At 59.7% G+C, this 7,052-nt stretch overlaps 1 long non-coding RNA gene across 1 annotated transcript; it reads left to right on the forward strand.

Annotated features, from left to right (window-relative positions):
- Positions 1-803: 803 nt before the first annotated feature.
- Positions 804-1,697, forward strand: LOC306816343. The gene is made up of 2 exons (XR_013777646.1): positions 804-917; positions 1,513-1,697. It is a non-coding gene; the product is annotated as an uncharacterized lncRNA (long non-coding RNA).
- Positions 1,698-7,052: the final 5,355 nt, after the last annotated feature.

Raw genomic sequence — 7,052 nt, forward strand, 5'->3', positions numbered from 1 at the left:
GGGCTGGGCAGGGCAGGGCAGGGCTGGACAGGGCCGGGCAGAGCAGGGCAGGGCAGAGCAGAGCAGGGCTGGGCAGGGCAGGGCAGGGGAGAGCAGGGCAGAGCAGGGCAGAGCAGGGCTGGGCAGGGCAGGGCAGGGGAGAGCAGGGCAGGGCAGGGCAGGGCTGGACAGGGCAGGGCAGAGCAGGGCAGGGCAGGGCAGGGCTGGACAGGGCAGGGCTGGGCAGGGCTGGGCAGGGCAGGGCAGGGCAGGGGAGAGCAGGGCAGGGCAGGGGAGAGCAGGGCAGAGCAGGGCAGGGGAGAGCAGGGCAGAGCAGGGCAGGGCTGGGCAGGGCAGGGGAGAGCAGGGCAGGGCAGGGCTGGGCAGGGCAGGGCAGGCTGTGCCACCCAGCAGTGCCAGTGGGAATGGCAGTGTGGGAATGGCAGTTTGGGAATGGCAGTGCTGTGCTCTCCTGGCAGGAGGAAGTGTTTGTTCCTGCTTGGGCACATTGGGAATTTGGGAATTCCAGCAGGGATGGGGAATGCCTCCCTGCAGATGTTCTGGTGTGTCCTGCTGGCTTTGGGACCCTCCAGGCTGTTGCTGCTGTTTTAATCGCAGCTCGTTACCAGTTGTCATTGCTGATGGGGTGTGTGTCAGGGGGGCGGGAGGGGCTTTGTTGCCCTGGTGGAATGGCAGCCCCAGCGCAGTGTGCCTGAGCCCTGTCCCTGTCCCTGTCCTGTCCCTGTGTCCCTGTCCCTGTGTCCCTGTGTCCCTGTCCCTGTCCCATCCCTGTCCTGTCCTGTCCCCAGCGAGGCGCCGGCAGCGGAGGCGGGGCCGGGCGGGGCCGGTTCCTCCCGCAGCGCAGCCCCGCACACGGACGGGCACCAGAGAGGAGCCACCGCCGCCGCAGCTGCCACAGCCACGGCCACGAGAGACAGGTGAGAGCAGGCCAGGGCTGCTTTGGGACAGGAGGGACCCCAGAGCCCCCCAGTGCCACCCCTGCAGTGCCATGGCAGGGACCCCTGCCCCTGTCCCACTGTCCCAGCCCCAGTGTCCAGCCTGGCCTTGGCCATTCCAGGGATCCAGGGGCAGCCACAGCTGCTCTGGCAGTTCCAGCCCAGCCAGCAATTGCTGCCCAAGATCCCAGCCAGCCCTGCCCTGTGGCACTGGGAGCCATTCCCTGCCTGCTGGCCCTGTCCTTGTCCCCAGCCCCTCTGCAGCTCCCCTGGAGCCCCTCCAGGCTCTGAGCTCTGCCTGGCTGAGCATTCCCAGCTTTCTGCCTGCCCTCACAGCACAGGTGCCCCATCCCTCTGCTCACCTTGAAGGGGCTGGAACTGCAGGGATTTCAGGTCCCTTCCCACCCGTGCCATTCCCTGATTCCACATCGATTTTCCCAATGGGAAAAGGGCTGGGGGAGTTTCTCCACAGGGAGCTGAGCCCTTCCCTGTGCAGAGAGCACAGGCAGAGGGAGGGACGTTCCCAGGAGGGTGAGGGTGTGTCCCTGTCCCTCAGTGTGTCGCTGTGTCCCCGCAGGGGGGAGGAGCCCGTGCCCTGTGCCGAAGCCACGTTGAACGGCCCCGCTTGATGCCGCCGCCGCCCGGGACGTGTGTGAGCCAGGCCAGGCTGCTCCCTGGTGATGCAATTTGTCAATTCTTTATTATTATTTTTTTTTCCATTTTAATTTTATTTTTTAATAAATGCTGCATTGATGAGAGCGAGCTGGCGTTGAGGACCAGACACGCAGATCCAACAGCACCGTTGGGAAAGACACTCGGCATTGTCGAAATGTAGCATTGAGTTCAGTCCTCACGGCAATGACGGGCTCTAACCAAGCCTTCTGCCTGATTGCAGTTGTCCCTTCCCCTGCCCTGGTTTTGGTTTGGATTTGGGGTTCAGTGCTGTTTCCCAGTGTTGTTGCACAGTGTTCAGCTGCTCCTGGGAAGGAAGGTGGCAGGTCGGGCGGGGCAGGCACGGCTGGAGCGCCCCGGGCAGCCTTTGCACCCTTTGGAGAGCAATAAAGCCTTACAGAAACATTTCACAGCAGAGCAGCAATGCCAACACCTGCTGGGAGGGAGCAGGGAGGGCCTGCCAGGGCTGGCAGGGCCCAGGATGGGCTGTCCCCAGCAGGGACAGTGGCAGTGGCACTGAGGACGGGCTGTCCCCAGCAGGGACAGTGACAGTGGCACTGAGGATGGGCTGTCCCTCTGCCACTGCCCGTGCTGGCCCACGAGGGGGTGACCAGGCCTTTGCTGCCTCTCTGGAGACTGAATTAATGTATTTGCAAATGATGATGGAAAAACCTTTTTCTGTTTGTTTTGTTCTGTTTTTAAAAGTTTTTAATGGATGCAGGAACAGCAACACTTTTGCACTTTGTACCTGGTGGTGACAGCGTGTGAAGGGACAGGGCTGTGGCTGTGCCCCCCGGGGAGGGGACACACAGAGCTGGGGGACAGCCAGGTCCCTGGGGTGGGAGAGCAGGGAGGTGAGGGGAGCACCTGGGGCTGGCACTGTGATGTGTGGGGTGTGGGATGTGCCCAGGCTGCTCCCAGGAAAGCCTTGCTGGTGCCAGGCTCTGAGCTGACTGCCAGCCCAGCCCGGGGGCACACGAGGGGCACGGGGCAGCTGAGCTGATCCCCCTGGCACATCCTGGAACATCCTCCCTTGGAGCCAAGGCTGGAGCCTGGCAGGCAGGAACGCTTTGGGGTGCACCCCTGGGGTCCCTCTCTGGCTGGGCTGCTCCCCAGCCCTGTGTGCCTGCAGGGCAAGGGGCTGTCCCCCTGGGCTGGGGTCGCTGGGCTGTCCCCCAGAGCTGGGCACTGGGCTGGGGTCACTGGGCTGGGGTCACTGGGCTGTCCCCCAGAGCTGGGCACTGGGCTGGGGTCACTCTGGGCTGTCCCCTAGAGCTGGGCACTGGGCTGGGGTCACTGGGCTGTCCCCCAGCCCCAGCTCCTTGGCAATCAGCTCTTGTTCTGAAGTCTGCGCTCGCTCCGTGTAATTTTAAATGAATAATTTAAAGTTAATTGCACTGGGAGGGAAAAAAAATCTCACTTTGTACTTTGCTTCCCCCACTTGGTGTTCAGGGATCAATCCCCCTCCAGCCAGGACTCTCAGGCAGCATCAGTGGCTTTGAGGTCCTGGTTGGGGACACACTGAAGTCTTAATTTTCCAAGGATTGGTGCTAGAGTTGTGCTGGGCATTGGCCCCCTTGGGGCACTGCTGGGCCCAGAGCTGATGCCATGGAAGGTGAAGGGTCCATGTGCAGGGTCCCAGGAGCTTTTCCAGCTGGGGCAGCTGTGCCAGCCCCCTGTGGGATTGGGGATGAGGGGAATGTCCTCAGCAGGCACTGCTGGATCCTCCTCCCCTCAGAGCCTGGGGTGGGCTGGGGTCCCAGCAGGACCTGAGGGACAGGACAGAGCCCCCAGAGCTTTGGGAGCAGGGGTTCCACCTGGGCAGGGAATGTCCCAGAGGATGGGGCTGGCTGTGCCTTCTGCTGCAGTTCAGCTTTGGCTTCGAGTCCCTGAGTGTCAGTGAGAGCTTTAATAATAATAATTATATTAATAATAATGATTATATTAATAATAATAATAATGATATCCTTGGGCATATCCAGATCCGATCACAGCTCGTTACTGGGGGCTTGTTAATGAGTTAATTTATTACTTAGTGCTGAGACACATCACTGGGCATGGCCAGAGCTGTGGAGATGCACAAATTCCATGGGGTCTGTGCCTGTGGATCACCCTCCAGGCTGGGGCTGATCCAGAGGCAATTCCTGCAGCTCAGGCAGAGCAGGGCCAGGTCCTGGCCTGGCTCCTGTGGGGAAACAGGAGCAGGAAATCCTTCCCAGGAAATCTTCCTCCACCTGTGGAGGGCTTGGGGTGTCCCCCTTGGGCATTTCCCTCTCTGCTCCAGGGGAGGCTTTCCAGGCTGGAGCAGCATCTCCAGGATCCTGAGGATGGGATTCCCACCCCTCATCCCTGCTGAAGGCTCTCTCCAAATCCTGCTCCTGCTTCCCTCCTCCCCCTGCTGGAATCCCCAATCCAGAGGGTGTCCTGGGGCTGGAGGGCTCAGAATCCCAAATTGAGAGTGGGGAGCTGTGATCCCATGGCCAGGGCTGGATGGGGCATTCCTGGGGCTCAGGACAGGCTGGGGTTCTGTGTCCCCTCAGTCCAGGGACAATTCCTGTGTGTCCCAGGGAATCCTCTCCCCTGCAGCAGCAGGGAATATTCCAGCCAGAAACCTCCCAAACCCACAATTCCTGCTTCTCCTGGGGCAGAGCCAGGGCTTTGTTGGGATCCTGTGTCCTCAGCAAACCCTCTGAGTGTCCTGAGGCTTTGCTGCCCCTGGGATGGAATCCCAAGGTTTCATCAAGAAACTCTTTGGAAAGCTGCAGGTGGGCAGGGAGTGGAAACCCTGAGGGGCATGGATTGAAAAACAAGGGAAAAAATACAAAAAAAGGACAAAAAGACAAAAGCCAAAAAGCCCAGTGTTGGCCTCAGTGTCTATTCCTTGGGCATCCCAGTCCCAAATTTCCAGAGCAAGGAGTGAGGGGGCAGAGACACCCCCAAAGAATGTTTCTACAGGAAATAATCACTTAAATCTTCTTCTCACTGCCATCCCTGAGTTGTTTTTCCCACACTGAAATCCTCATTTATCATTTATTCCCTGCTCCCTGTGCCACTCCCTGTGCCACTCCCTATGCCATTCCCTGTGCCATTCCCTGTGCCATTCCCTGCCCCCTGTGCCATTCCCTGTGCCACTCCCTGTGCCACTCCCTGTGCCATTCCCTGTGCCACTCCCTGTGCCATTCCCTGTGCCATTCCCTGTGCCACTCCCTGTGCCACTCCCTGTGCCATTCCCTGTGCCATTCCCTGCCCCCTGTGCCATTCCCTGTGCCACTCCCTATGCCACTCCCTGTGCCATTCCCTGTGCCACTCCCTGTGCCACTCCCTGTGCCACTCCCTGTGCCATTCCCTGTGCCACTCCCCTGTGCCAATCCCTGTGCCACCCTGTGCCATCCTGTGCCATTCCCTGTGCCATTCCCTGCTCCCTGTGCCATTCCCTGTGGCCATTCCCTGTGCCCACTCCCTGTGCCACGCCCTGCTCCTGTGCACTTCCCTGTGCCACTCCCTGGTGCCACTCCTGTGCCATTCCCTGCTCCCTGTGCCATTCCCTGTGCCATTCCCTGTGCCACTCCCTGTGCCATTCCCTGTGCCATTCCCTGCTCCCTGTGCCACTCCCTGTGCCACTCCCTGTGCCACTCCCTGTGCCACTCCCTGTGCCATTCCCTGCTCCCTGTGCCACTCCCTGTGCCACTCCCTGTGCCATTCCCTGTGCCATTCCCTGCTCCCTGTGCCATTCCCTGTGCCACTCCCTATGCCACTCCCTGTGCCATTCCCTGTGCCACTCCCTGTGCCACTCTCTGTGCCATTCCCTGTGCCACTCCCTGTGCCATTCCCTGTGCCACTCCCTGTGCCATTCCCTGTGCCATTCCCTGTGCCATTCCCTGCTCCCTGTGCCACTCCCTGTGCCATTCCCTGTGCCATTCCCTGCTCCCTGTGCCATTCCCTGTGCCACTCCCTGTGCCATTCCCTGCTCCCTGTGCCATTCCCTGTGCCACTCTCTGTGCCATTCCCTGTGCCATTCCCTGCCCCCTGTGCCATTCCCTGCTCCCTGTGCCATTCCCTGTCGTTCCCTGTGCCACTCCCTGTGCCATTCCCTGCTCCCTGTGCCATTCCCTGTGCCACTCTCTGTGCCATTCCCTGTGCCATTCCCTGTGCCATTCCCTGTGCCACTCCCTGTGCCATTCCCTGTGCCATTCCCTATGCCACTCTCTGTGCCATTCCCTGCTCCCTGTGCCACTCCCTGTGCCACTCCCTGTGCCATTCCCTGTGCCATTCCCTGTGCCACTCCCTGTGCCATTCCCTGTGCCATTCCCTGCTCCCTGTGCCACTCCCTGTGCCATTCCCTGTGCCACTCTCTGTGCCATTCCCTGTGCCACTCCCTGTGCCACTCCCTGTGCCACTGTGCCATTCCCTGTTCCTCACCCCCCTGTTCCCACTCCTGGCAGTGACTTCAACTCTTTCCCTGCTCCTCTCTCTCATCCCAGGAATGTTTAAACTGATCTCTGGCCACAGCAGAATCTGGGAAAGTGACTGTGGGGAAAATCCCAATCCTTCCCTTCCCTTCCCTTCCCTTCCCTTCCCTTCCCTTCCCTTCCCTTCCCTTCCCTTCCCTTCCCTTCCCTTCCCTTCCCTTCCCTTCCCTTCCCTTCCCTTCCCTTCCCCACCCCTCCCCAAAGCTCTGGATTTATCTGGAAGGATCCATCTCCTCCCATTCCAGCTGGGATCCATCCCAGCTCACAGGGAACAGGGAATGTGGATGAATCATTCCCAGTTCCCACTGTTCCCAGTGCCTTAAATCCCCCCAGTCCCAGTGATGGATTCTGTTCCCTGTGCTCCTGCCTGCACCTCCCAGCCCCTTATCCCAGTGTGTGCATCCCAGTGTCCCAGTTCATCCCAGTGTGTGCATCCCAGTGTCCCAGTTCATCCCAGTGTGTGCATCCCAGTGTCCCAGTTCATCCATGACAGTTTCCCAGTCCATCCCAGTATCCCAGTCCATGGCAGTACCCAGTTTGTCCATCCCAGTACCCAGTTAGTCCATCCCAGTATCCCCTGGCTGTGCTCCCAGCCCAGGCAGAGCCCACTGGGGTTTGTTCCCCTGGGAATGGGAGTGGGAATGGGAGTGGGAATGGGAGTGGGAATGGGAATGGGAGTGGGAGTGGGAATGGGAATGGGAATGGGAATGGGAATGGGAATGGGAATGGGAATGGGAGTGGGAGTGGGAATGGGAATGGGAATGGGAATGGGCCCTGTCAGAATCCACAACCAGAAGGAAAATCCCTTTGGGAACCCTCAGCTCCCTTGGGGCAGGAATGGGAATTCTGTGTCCCTTTCCTGGCTGCCTCAGCCTTGCAGTGGGACAGAAATGGGGCTTAAAAGCACCAAAAGAAAGGATTAGTCCTGATCTTCTGATAGGATAGAATTTGTGTTCAATCCCAAATATTTGATTAT

The sequence above is a fragment of the Erithacus rubecula genome (genome assembly GCF_903797595.1).
Source record: "Erithacus rubecula genome assembly, contig: scaffold_533_arrow_ctg1, whole genome shotgun sequence".
Classification (NCBI taxonomy): Eukaryota; Metazoa; Chordata; class Aves; order Passeriformes; family Muscicapidae; genus Erithacus; species Erithacus rubecula.